At 41.0% G+C, this 14,129-nt stretch overlaps 1 pseudogene; it reads left to right on the forward strand.

Moving 5' to 3' along the window:
• The first annotated feature begins 4,868 nt into the window (after positions 1-4,868).
• On the forward strand, positions 4,869-7,093 carry LOC117621689 (annotated as a pseudogene).
• Positions 7,094-14,129: the final 7,036 nt, after the last annotated feature.

The raw sequence follows: 14,129 nt of genomic DNA on the forward strand, positions 1-14,129 counted from the left end.
AGGCACAATGCTTGCATGTCGCAAGGCAATGTGGCTAGGCACGAGGGTGCCGAAGGTAATGTGGCTAGGCACGGGGGTGCCAAAGGCCCAAAGCTTGCATGTCGCAAGGCAATGTGGCTAGGCACGAGGGTGCCGCACAAAGCTTGCATAGTCGCTGCTAATAAAGAAACGAGGGTGCCGGCTGCAATGTATTAGGCACTGGGTCGATAACCAGCTTGCATGTCGTAGTTAACATATTAGCAACGAGGCGTCAAGGTAACGCAGTACGCAAGTCGGCGTTCAAAGTTTGTACGTCTGCATTGCTAATATGGCTAGCACGAGGGCGCCAAGGTATCGTATTAGGCACCAGTAAGTACCGGCCGTCCAAAGCTTCAGAAGGCACGTGGTTGAAGCAACGAGGGCGCCAAGGTACGTATTAGGTACTGGGGTCGGTTATCCAAAGTTTGCATGTCGCATAAGCACATATTAGCAATTTAGGGTGCCGAGCTGGTACGTGGCTAGCACGGGGCGCCGGAAGGTCCATGTCGCGAAGGCATGTATTAGGCAACGAGCGTCGAAGGTAATGTGGCTAGGCAATAGGGCGCCGGCGTCTAAAGCTTGCATGTCGCAAGGCACATAATAGGCACGAAAGACGTGGAAGAAATGCATTTTTTTTTTTGTGGTTTTTTTTTTTTTTTTTTTTGTGTGTGAATGGCCGGGCCATTTGGAAATTTTGGACCCTCCATAGTTCCTCCATGGCCCTTGCCGAACGGCAAGGGTCTAGCCTTTTTTTTTTTTTGGTGCTCGGGAGCTAGGCCTTCGAAGGAGCCGGGCCATTTTGAGAGAGCTTGAAGGCTTTCTTGGATTGGGCCTTCGGCAAGTATGAAGGGCTTGAGGTGGGCTTCGGCAGGTAGGGTTTTGGAGGAGGGGAGTGCAAAAAAGTGTGGCAACCATGCCGTTCGGCAATTCTCCCTTCGGCACTTTGGGGTAGAAAGTCTTTGGTGTGCTAGGTCTCCCTTCGGCACTTTAGTCCAGCCGTTCAGCAAGTGTGATTCGGCAGGTAGCATTGGGCTTAGCAGCTGCTTCGGCAGGAGTGTGGCTTCGGCAGGCTGCGCGGCAGCTGGTAGGCAGGTTCTATGCCGATCGGCAGGTTCTGGCCGAGGTGCAGTTGAAGTGCTGCCTACTAGTTTGCCGTTCGACAAGGGCTGGAGGCTGTGCTGTCTGAGTTGTCCTGGGGCTGGAGGCTTCGGCAGGGCTTGGTGCTTCGGTACAGGCTTGGCGACGGCTGGGTTGTCGAGGTGTCGAGCAGAGTAGGAGCGGGCCGAGGTGTTGCTGTGCTGCGAGCATATTGGTTGTGGCTGGACCCTTGCCGTTCACAAGGGTGATTGGGTGGTTGTCGAGATCAAGTTGGAGCCGCGGCAAGCTTGGAAAGTTTGATGCCTTTGCATTGATCTTGGCTTCGGCAAGGAGTGGGTCTGGTTTGATGCCATCTTGGCTTTGGCAAGCTTGATAAGGGTTTGGGGTGGATCCCTCGCTAGGCTTTCGAAAAGTGGTTTGTGCTGATTTGGCAAGTCTTAGTTTGGCTTCGGTGAGGTACCAAAGGCGTGGGTAAACCAAGTCGGGTCTGGTTTCGTGGAAGCACTTTGATTTTGGAAGGAGCCATCTCGTCAGTCCCCATTGCTGCAAGGGATGGATTGAGTAAATTTTGGGGCTGTTCATAAACATTTGGCAGGAGCAATACATTCAAAGTATCGGCAAAGTGACTTCGGCAAGGAGATCGTGACCGGAGAAGAGAGAGCTTGCTCCGTCGTCTGTAGCCTCAGCATATTGCGGGCCATTCGGGAAGCAAAATTGTGGATTCAGGGCTGCTCTGGCTTCGGCCAAGTCTGGTTTCGGAGGAGGAGAGTTCACGAAGTGCCACCTCTTTCAGCTTAGATGCCGATCGGCAAGATTCCGAGAAGATCGAGAGTAAGAGAAGATCGAAGTTGTTTGAGTTGGTCCTTCGGCAGGCATGTGTTTTTGTGAGCCACTGATTTGAAGGTTGGTGTTTAGAGGATTGTAGGAGAGATTGGCATGAATATTCCTTGCCATGTGTAGTAGTGCATATACTGGTGCAGGTAAAGCCATACAAAAATGGGCAATATGCTGGAGCACAAATGAGCCTGATAAGATCTTAATAAAATAACAAAAGATAAAAAGATAGGACTAGTCCACTTATCTTTTTTGGAGAATGATGAACGTGATGTGCTCATATTGATATCCTTCTGGATGGTGACCGATGAAACCAGAGTTTCGGCAAGAAGGTTTTGGCAAGAAATTTTTCGGCCAAGTTTCGGCAAGGGTCTACTCGGAAGGAGGCTGTGGTGCCAGCATATCTTCGGCAAGGAGATTCTCTTGCACCCCTGTTTTTTGCTTGCACAGCCTTTGCCGTTCGGCAAGGGTGGCCTTGGTGAAGAGTGTGAACTCGTGGGTCTTCGGTGAGCACAGTAGTGCTGGGGTAGTTTGCGTCTTCGGTGCTCAGTCTTCGGTGCTCAGTCTTCAGCTCCAGTTGCGGCATGAGGATTGGGTCAACTCCCTTCGGTAAGTACATCTTCGGCAAGGAGGGCTACGAGTGTCTCTTCAGTAGGGCCTTGGTATGAGGGTGCCGTTCGGCAACACTCGTGAAGAGGGAAAATTTTCGAGGCCTTCCTCCCCACCTTCCGCACGATCGCTGGTCGGCAAGGATTTTGAAAGGGGGGTTCAGTATCTGCACCTTCGGCATGTTTCTGTTTTGAATATCCGGGTCGTAGCGTGGGTACGGTTTGCCTTCGTATTGAATCTGTGATCTGGAACTAGCACTTCATTCGAGTCAACAGTTGACCCGGCATCTTTTCGGCATCGGTCCTCAGGATAGGCATATTTTCGAGTCCCCGAAATTCTCAGCACAAGCCTTGCCGTTCGGCGAGGTTGTTTATAAGGAATTTGGGAGGTGGATATTGCTCCACACTTTCTTGAATTTTATAGGCTCGTTGGAGATGGCATTGGATCTCTTATCAACAGTGTCGTTCTTGGTGGGACAAGGAATTAGCAAGTTGGGAGGTCCTGGAGCTCGTATACATCATTTGCTGTGGATGTAGATGCTTTGGTATGGAGAGTCTTCAAATGTGAGATAATCTGAAAGGGCAGAATTTTATTGCACGCATAACAGCATAAGACAGCTTCATTATTGTATGCTAGAAGGTGTTCGCGCTTGCTGCACATTCGGCATGACGCTTGCCGAACGGTAGGGGCGTCGGGTGCCGAGAACATAGTTGTGGTGGTGGCATGAGAGATTGAAAGAATGAGGCTTCTGTAAGAGTTATTGCCGATGGTGCCTTTAGTTGAGTTTGACGGAGAGAGCTTTTCTGGGCAGAAGTGTTGTACGGTAGATAGCCTTTAGAAGCAGAGAGATTAATCTCCTCTTAGAATAGGTGCCGATTAGGATTGCCAAGGGTGTCTTGATAAGATCTTCGGCATGGGTGTGCTCTCGTTGTGATTGTTGTCGTCGAACATTGTTCTTTACCTTTTGTCGTCGACTTACTGATCAGCAATGGTGTCCTAATAAGTTTGGTGGGCTTGGGCGTCTTGAGGGATTTTGGCATAGAGAATTTTTGACATTGAAAGTCACCCTTGTCGTCAACTTTGCCGTTCAGTAAGTATGGAAACCTGTTTGCTTGTTTATCCAATAAGTCTGCGATGGTAGGATTGTCCAAGTGCCCCACACCAATTTTGAGTTTGACTTCGTATTGGAGAGAAGATGCTACGGTGTGGCGTACAGAGGTTGGTCTTGAGTGTCTGGGCACCTTATCATGTTTGGCTTGCCAATTACCCAGAGTGGGCGTTCTTATGAGTTGGGTCTCTTGGAAGCCAATGGATTGAAATAATGGCTTGCCCCTGGCCATGCCAGCCATGTAAAGTGATATTCTTGGTGAATTGGTATAATTGGCAGCCCCCAAATTGAGACTCTTCAAAGTGATTGAAAGGTAGGTTGCCTCAGCAGATACATGTCTTCGGTGTATTGATTCTTTGAGACCCCATGGTGGCTTCGGCATATATGGTGCTAAATGATAAGCTAAGAGGCGATGATTGAAAGGGTGCCGAAGGGCACTAAAGGAAGGGAGAACGACAAAGGCTTCTTGTGTCGATTCCCACAGACGGCGCCAAACTGTTGATGCTCAAAATGGTTAGGCCAAGGTTGAGTCCAACTTAGTGATGAGGTGTGATGGATGATGGATGAAGGTGAGGACCTTCACCAAGTGTGTGAGGATTTGGGCAAACGATAAACATATAAAAGACAAGATATACGTGGTTCACCCGAATGATGGGCTACGTCCACGGAGAAGGGTGTTCTCATTATGATAATGTTTGTTTACATTTGTACAAGGGGATTAGACCCAAATATAAAGATAACAAGTGAGAAGCTCAGCCTAGAGATGGATCCAGAAGAGAGAGTCCAAGGCCTAAGGGTCTAGATCCAAGACCCGAATCCCCTTCTAAGGAAAGAGCAGTCTTCTTTTATAGGTGAGGGGGAGTCTCCGTCTCTTGTAGTTTTCCGATGTGGGACTCCTCTTGCTTTGCTTAGAGTTGTGATTTGTGGTGATGCTTCTTTGGCTAAGGTGATGACCTCTCAAAGCATGGCACTCGAATGATCTAGCCTAGCTAGTTGCTCGGTCAATTATGGTACAAACAATCAGTAATAGGAAAACCATATAAGTGATTCTTTTTCCACTTCAGTCTGTTTTTCATTAGGTGGGTCAGTTGTGGATGTTATGCTAATGTGGTGATTTTGGTGTTCTTTTCTCTGTGGCACTTAACCACAACTGGCTTAACCCTTATTTATATTATTTTAGTGTCTTTTTATCAATAGATTCATGAAGAGGAAAAGAAAGTCTACATCTTGTGCCACCCAAATAGGGAACAAGGATGACCACATTCAAGAAATGGGTCCTTTTATAACAGATCTTCCAAAGTCTATCATTCACATGGTTCTACTAAAGATCCCAACCAGGAGCATTCTCGTGTGCAAGTGTGTATGCAAGACTTGGCATGGTCTAATTTCAGACCCTGAATTTGCTCAGCTGCATTTTGCACAAGCAGAGGTCTTTCCCATGGTCCGGCCCTTGGGTCCAGCACGCGTGTCGAGAACCCTTTACTTTGTTGAGCCTGAAGATAGCTCTGGTTCCTTTTTGAAGGACTCTGGTGCATATGACCGTTATCGTAAGCGATCTGATTTCCACATGATTCTTTCCAAATGTAAAATCCCATTGCGCAATGTTGAGCAAGTAATCAGTAACCACGGTAATGCCAATGTGATGCTTGATAGGAAACATGGCACTACAAGAAAGCCTTGCATCAAGATAAGGTGAAATGATCACAAGTACAATGTGGTGAACTCGTGTAACGGCTTGCTTTGCCTGTCTGATCCATTCTCCAATGACCCTGCTGTTGTGTGCAATCCAATAACCGGAGAATTTATAAACCTTGCCAAAGGTTCTAAACCTGAGAATGAAAAGATTTCAATCGATTGTGGATTCGGATTCAGTCCAAGGACTAACGAATATAAGGTGATAAGAATGTTTAAGCAAGGGACCCCTCGTCCCAATAGGGTGGCGGAGATACACACACTTGGAGCAGGTTCATGGAAATCTGTTGGTAGTGCTCCCTCCTTAGCTAGTAAGCTAGCATTCACCACCTATGTGAAAGGAGTGCTTTATCGGTTTTGCGATGAGTGGTCAAGTTTTACTATAATTTCTTTTGACTTGGATACTGAAAAGTTGCAATCAGTTCCATCCCCGCCTTTTGGACGGGAGAAATGTCGTAATGTGGTCTTGGGAGTTTTGGGAGATTGTATTTGTGTGTGTCATACTGATGATCTTAAAATCAAATTTTGGACACTGAATGATTCTGGTGCACAAAAACTTTGGAGGAAGAATATTTCGATTAATACCCAAGATGCTGGAAGGTGGCCGTATGGATCATTCAAACCCATGAAATACTTGCAGAATGTGTGTCTGTTGATGTTTAATTCTCATACTAATGCCTTCTTTTACTTTCACCCAAGAAACCACAGTCCATTCATTTTTCTTAAGCTTCGTGGGTTCAAGTCAGATTTTGAGGTATTTAGTCATGTTCCGAGCTTTATTTCACTGAAGGATATTCTGGTGGGGAAGGATGTAGAAGTACTGAATATAAATTCAAGGTAAAGATTTAACCTTTTTGCATTATTCTTTTACCTTCTAAGACTTAATATGAATTGGTTGTTGTAGTCGTGCTTTTCTAGGATGTCGATATAGAAGATTCTTGATAGCATTCTTTTGGGAAATTGGTTTGCTTCTTTTTTGTTTTGCTATTGGGAAGTTAACTCGTGTGTGGAGTTTCTGTATAAAATATGCCTCTACCCCAGAAGGCTTTATATATGGACCAACATTTATGCATGATTGTCATCTAAAGATCCATAAATAACTCAACATATTCATGAATTGGTTGGTTCCCAATCAATTTGAACTGTCGTCTATGTTTTGATTCAGTCTGCGATTGTACATGGTTGAGTTTTATCTTTTGGGTAGATGAAGAGAGCTTATTTGAATTTCTAATGTTGGAAAACAATAAATTCATTTCTCATTTTGGAATATCCTTGTGTAAAAGCCACTTTTTCAAAATTTCCATAAGTCATAACTTTTTTGAGGGACTGAGGCAAAGCAATTGACAACTTCTATTTATTCTGTTTTGTTATTCTGTCTGCGTATCTGTTTTAAAATGGTACTCAGTAAGCCATTAAGAGAACATTAACCTAACACATTTGTTCAAGTATTTTTTTAAATTCCTTGGAAATGACCGGTATCTGTTCAAGTTTTTTAATTTTTGATGTCGCAACTGCTGATACAGGTGTGCAGGTTTGAAGCTGCTAGGAGAGACCAAAGCTCTTTTTCTGGAGGAAGATATTGCGGAGTTGGGATCAGATTTTTATTCGACTGACAGTTGTGAAGATTACGAAGATTGAAACAAGCACCCACACACCACACTGATAGAGGTGGTGCAGTCTAACAATGAGCTAAAACACCATTTTGTTAGAGCAACTCCACCCATTTGCCCTTAGTTATGGCAAGGGGGGAGATAGGGCAGTCACTATTTACGTGAATAGTAATTGTCCTTGCAAATAGTATTTTGTGTTTCCACCCATTGCCATGGCTAAGGGCAATTACTATTCATTTTTTTGTTTTTTTCACAACTTTTTTTAATGAAAATAATTAATTTGGATAATATTTTCAGATAGGTTTTCCGGGTTCCTACGTGTCAAGACTATTCATAATCGGATAAAATTTCAGGATAAGATTTTTGGATTCAAATTTCGGATGAATGACCCGTCGGAATAATTATGAAGCGTTTGCAATATTTCACCACCTCCCAACATTCATGATGGTTGAAACTTTTTTGCCACCCCCCGGTTGCACCGAACCACATTTGTGCTTGAATCATCTATTTAACAAAAAAACGGAAATGCAATAAATATTTAAAATATATTGGATATGCAAGTAACAAAAAAAATAATAATGGAAATGCAATTAACCTTACAAATAAATTAGAAGTGCAAGAAAATTAAGAAACAAGTGGAAATGCAAGAAATATTAACAACATATTGAAAATGCAAGAAATATTAACAAAATATTAATAATGCAAGAAATATGAATAAAATATTTAAAATGCAAGAAATATTAACAAAATATTGATAATGTAAAAAAAAAGGAACAAAATATTTAAAAGAAGAAATATTAACAAAATATTGATATTTCAAGAAATATGAACAAAATATTTAAAATGCACGAAATATTAACAAAATATTGAAAATGCAAGAAATATTAACAAAATATATATATTAGGAGATTAAACTTAATAAAACAAAAATTATAAAATACTTACCTCGTTAGTACGATTTTCCCCGCTTCTATAGTTGTCCATCGCTTTTGCTAGGGCATCTCTCCATTTTCCCAACTCTTTATTGAGAATTTTCCATCTACTAGATAATGTCATCTCCGTACGAGTAGACCCCGGAATTTTTTCACAAAATTCGGCATGAATTTTTTTCCACATATGAAAAAATTTCATCTCATTGCCGGACACGGGACAATAACAAATTTGGAGCCAAGTCTCACACAAGGAAACATCTTCCATGGTGCTCCAAGCCCCTCCGATTTCGATTGAAGAAGCCATAAAAATATGAAATAAAAATACAACGTGAAAAAGAGGAAAATGTTGAGTAAAGAGTGAATAATAGTAGAAGTATAATGAAATGTATGAGGATTGGTGTTGAAAGTGAAGAGTATTGATAGGTATTTATAGAAAAAAAAAATTCTGAATTTTTTAGAATTTTTATAAAAAATTTCGATTTTTTTTTTCATAGGTTTATTGCCCAAAAAATGCCAACCGTTGGATTGGATTCAGATATGCTGATCGGAGGGCTGGGGGCGCCACACGTGGCATCTTATCGTTGGAGCTGACGTCAGCGCCCGCGAGCAGAACTCGCCTTTGGGCTGGCCCGAGTTGGTGGGACCCACAAGCCCCCCGGGCTTGGGCTGGCCACTGGAACGAAATTTTTTTTTTCCCCCCCTAGCCTCGGGCTCGGCTGGCCCGTTGGACTTGCTCTTAAAGTGGGCTGTGAGCACCCTTGATTAATATTATATAGTTGGACACCAGAACTTTAATTGGCCTCTAACTTAGTAACCAGCTAGTGTTTTGTTTGATGATACTTCAAATATTTTTGGATTAGAAGTTAAATTTCTTATTATGTTTATGGAAGTACAGTGATGTTAAAGGCTTTGCTTATATCATCTTTGGTTGATTTGGTGAATGAAGTATGTCTTCAGTACGCAAAAATAATTATTGACGCACTTACAACTCCCAATGGTGTTTTTACCCATGAGCTTTGGTTTCTCTTGATGGACCGAAGGTTGATGAGGCTGAGGTTTGTTTTATTGTCAAAAGCTAGAACTTCTTGTAACTGAAAATATAAAAGTCGTGACTTGTTAACTTAACTGTGGCCACCACAGGGGATTTGCAGCTGAGCAATCAGATGAAATGAAATTGTTTCTCTCAACAAACAAAAGAACCTTGAAGTTGGGGAAGTGAAGCCACAATCAAGCAACAAGTCTTTCCAACTTCTCTCCATGATCACATATGAATGAAATAGTGAGATTTGTGTCTCTAAGGAAAACATATGAGAGGAGGACAGATCCGTTGCACGACAAACCCACAATCAGTACACTCGTTGACACTTAACTGGACTATGAATTGGAAAGGTCCCAAAGAAAAGTCTCCATATAGGAGGAGAGCAACCCCTCCTCAATTCTCATCTCCTCTTCTTTTTTATTTTGGATTAGTGAATAAGTTCATTAAGCGCTTTGAATCAGAAGCCTTTTGTTGTGATTTCTTCTGAGGCATGCTCATATCGAAGTTCACCTTCACTTCTTTTGGGCTATGTACTCAATCAGATCTTGCTCCCAAAACCCTTTATCTAACACTTCTCATCTTCTCTAAATTTAGTTCTACCTCCTATTTGAAGAGTTTACTATCCAATTGGTTTTTGCCATGATTAACATATTTGTTCGCTGTTATTCGCAATTAGATCACTGGAAACCAAATTTTCTCCAGATTTATCACATGTTTTGTGTTCACCTAAAGACTATATGCCCTAGTGGGTGGGATTGTGACTCTTGGGTTGGTTTAGCGCTTCGGTTATCTTGGGTTTTGTGGGGTGTCATTGAGATTTAGCTTAATTGTAGTGATGTGGGCTAGTAATTGTTCGTACAGCTTTTGTCTGCTTTAGTTTTGGTTTTTAGCGTGTTAATCTTCTTGTTCTCTTGGGCTTGGTTCTTTAGATGGTACAAGCGATAGTCTAAACTAGAGGGAGAGGGGAGGTTTGTCACACACACATGCGCACTACCATAGTGCCATAGAGGTTCAACTTTAGACCATTAGTTTGCAAGTCTTTTTCACTGTGCTACACTCTGTTAGCGTCATTTAGATATCTTAGTTTGTATTCTTGAACTTTATTTAAAGAACTTGTTTTTTTATTTTTAAAAAAGATAAATTTATAATATAACTCATTTCTTGCATTCATTATATATATAAACACTAAAACCTATAAATTGAAGAAAAAACCACAAAAAAATGACCAACTAATGTGTAAAGTACCACTGCTATCCTTGCATTATGATTTTTAGAAAGAAAAAAAAAAAAAAAAAAAACCTCTAATAGTAGTGCTGTAATTTTTAGGTTTTTAAAGGCTTGTGCAGTATATTTGGTCTCTTGGAAAAGTCAAAATGGACTAAAGCCTAAGGTTTAAGTATTGTAGGGTTTTTCTATATTTTGGACCGTACTTATGGGCTTACATGTGAACAACCAAAAAAAAAAAAAAAAACCCATTGGATCTAAGCATTTTTTTTGAGATAAAAACTCTAATAGGGCCGAAGATTTGAAAAACTAAGGATAAACTATTATAATTTTATCACATTTCCTTTTTTATATGTGGATGACATACTATTGTTTGGGAATGATAGTGAATACTTTACTTGGGATTAATATCTCTCTTGTGCAAGAATTCTGTAGTGAGGGCCTGATCCACATACAACCAATCACTTTAATACTTTGTTTAGTTACGAATCCACACTACTAGGCTCGGTAATTATAAACCTCAGTTTAAGGCCTTATAAGTCTTCCTATATTTCAGTAAGTTTTAGATGTGGGACTCTAGTGTTGTTTTAATTTGTGTAAGAGCTAGAGATAACTTGTATTGTAAGTCTGTTATCAGTAAAGGAAGGAACCTGAGGTGAATTGCAGACATCTCTCTTGCCTTTTTTTTCTAGTGTGTATGCTGCTAGAAAGGTAAGAAGCTGCTCGGAAGTATTCTCGAAGATCTTTCAAGCTTGACTTAAACACAGACATGGCAGTCCCACAACTTGTCCTGACGGACGCGCGATGTCCCACAGCAGTCAAAGTTTATGAATTTGATGATGTTTTATAAAGACTTGGATTGGTTGGTGGGGACGTGAAGCATCTCTCAAAAAGGGCTGTTTTTGTCCATGGCTAAACTCAAATGAACTGTTTTTGTCGCATATATCAGTCTGATTAGAAGAAATTTTAATCAGTTCGATTTATTGCATAGGATTAGAACCACAAAACTCATTTGCTGCTAAAAACCACTTTCATAATTTGAAATACAAATTATTCTGTTTAAGGTTCCATAATTCTCTAACTGTTTGTCTCCAACAGGGATTATACTTTTTCAATTCCAGCATTGTAGACTTCAAAACCGAACTCGTCCTTTAAATTTTTCAGTTTTTCATCTCCTTCATTAATAATTATCTGTACACTCAAATCCAATATAATCCAGAAAGGCATATGGGAGATGAGAAGTTCTGGATGACATTAATCAAGTACAAGAAAGTTATGGCAAGAGAATGAGGGACCAAAAGGATGACAATCTTAATGTAAGGGATAACTATTCGTACCAAAATTAACACGGGTTAATTACTACATTTGAAAGGTCAATCTTATGGCTTATTAACTAAAGGTCCAAACCACCAAAGGCTTATTCAGTATCTGCGAAGGCCCAAATGGTAATCAGCAAGCCCAAAAGCTTTTCGGACATATGCCAGCCTCGAACATTGACAAATGCGTGGTTAACAAGCGCTTCAGACACAAGTACCGCTTTGAACACAAGTGTCTGATGCTACAGTGTATCGTTTCAGACACAAGTGTTCGAAGCTACAGTCCAATTTGGACATAAGACTTGTCCGACGCACAGTCATGGTTTCGGACACAAGCGCTATAGTCCCCCTTCGGATGTAACAGATGTTCGATGCTATAGTTCCATTTCGAACAAAAAATGTCTGAGATTACACACTAAAGTGGACTAATAACCAATCGAAATTATTTTTCAACTGCATTTCATCTAAGCAAGCAGCATGAACTAATTAAACAGCAATTTGAGCTTTGGGTCGAAAACAATTCAAACTGCTTCGTTTATACAGGTGGTGCGCATTGATTTCTAACAAAACAATAAAGAAGTCTGCTCTGACAGGGAATATTCAGTCCCTGACAGGTAAAAAATGGTAAAAAACTCAGAGCTGGCCCATTGCGGCGCATCCTGTAGCATAGTCCCTAAGTTCGAGACTGAAGAGCATCTCCCCTGATCAACTTGAAAGGCATGCGCTTATTGTCTTGTGAATTCTTTATGGTTTGGAGCAGCAATGTCCATAAAGTCATCCTTTTTTTCTGAAGACCTTGAAGCCTATAAATAGAGGAAGAAAGCTCAGTATTAAGGATCCAACAGCGAATTAATCAAATCTATTTTGAACAGCCTTCAAAACACGCTTACTCTCGACAACCTCGAAGTAACCCAGACTCAAATCCTTGCAAAGCGTATCATAGAAGACCAAAGCCAAGTCTTGAATCGAATCCTCTCCGTGTCTTTGAGTTCCCAATTGACAACTCCTAATTGGAATTCTAATCTTTTCCCAAACACATACTCTGTCCAGTCCCCAGTTGACAACTCCTTATTGGAATTGACAGGACCCGATCCAAATTCCACTTTGAAATTCGAGTCGAACCCTGTGCGTGTCCGACACTTGGCGAATGTCGGGCACAATTGACCTATTTGCCCTTCTAATTACAACTTATTTTAAATTTAGCCTTGACTCCTACCGAAAATTCGGCAGAGTCTCCCCTGTAATCTGTTCAATCCCAAATTTACACCTGTCAAAACAAGCATGTATATTTATACAACCAACTGCCAGTACTTAAATATACATGCCAACAGTTCAATTCTTAATCTAGGGCAACATATTAGAGCAATTACTTATAGTTTACAGATGAGTAATCCTTTTACAAAACAAAACTTCTATAACAAAAGAAAGGCGCGGAAGACAGAAAAATGGCCCGGTGGTGGATTTCTGTGCACGTCTACAGCCTGGGGGCCCAAAACATTCAAAAAAATGTGAGTGGACAAAAATAAAGGTTTAGAAAATAGCATAAGAATATACTAACCCCCACTGTAAAAATAGTTATGTAAAACTGATTATTTAATCTGCATCTGAATCATACTAAAATCAAGGCATTCACATATTTATATACGTATATGCAAATCATAGTCAAGATCAATAAAATTCGCATAAAAGCACTGTAATCAATTTAAAACTACCACCTAGGTGTACCCTTTTAATTCCGTCAATTCCTGGTATCCGTCAATTCCCCTGGCAGGTCTCGGTGACACAAAGTCAACCTGAGCTGCAAACTGGCAGGATTCAGGGGACCGTAGTCAGACTGATCTGCATTCCTGGCTCTCACGGTCCGGGCGTCCCCAAAACTCGTGAGACAAATGTCAAGTGCACTGACAAAACTGAAGGCAAACTGGATGTCTATGGACATCGTAATATTCGAAGGCAACATATACTGAAGGCAACCTGTTTCTGTAACTGGGTACTTCAAGTGGTTTAAGAAAATATAAAATTTCTGAAAAATCTAAGAAATAACTGAATTTTTATTAAATCTGGAACTCTGCTGCCATTTATCTGACATATATATATATATATATATATATATCTCAATCTTTACTTTCCATATCTCTTTAGCATATTCAACAAAGCAGCATATAAATAAAGATATTTAACTTCACAAATCATGCTAGGAAAATCACAATCAATAAACTTATTCAAGATCAAGTAATGCAATTCATTTATATAAAATTATTTATAAAAGAAAAGTTCACTCACTCCTGGTCCGAGCAAGTTAGACATCCTGAAGGTCCCTCCTGTGGGTCTGCCTTGCCCCGAATGCCTGGTTAAACCACCATAAATATTTAATTAATAAAACTGCTCGGTATAAGTATTTAATTAAAACCCTGACCCGGCTCCTAGAAGTGCGTGCACTAACTTTAAAGTCATTCTTATGCCCACTTAAGCATTTCAGACGTTTAAAACTGTCTTAAAAGACCTGAGACTTCATGAAGCGATAAACTTCTATATTGGTCAATACGGAACCTCGTGGGATCCACGACCTCCAATTACCAATCTGAGAGTTCCTATAGGTTCCTCACATTTAAGTAACCATGTCCTGCTAGTCTGGTATGAATTGGACGG

This window comes from Prunus dulcis, chromosome 3 (genome assembly GCF_902201215.1).
Source record: "Prunus dulcis chromosome 3, ALMONDv2, whole genome shotgun sequence".
NCBI lineage: Eukaryota > Viridiplantae > Streptophyta > Magnoliopsida > Rosales > Rosaceae > Prunus > Prunus dulcis.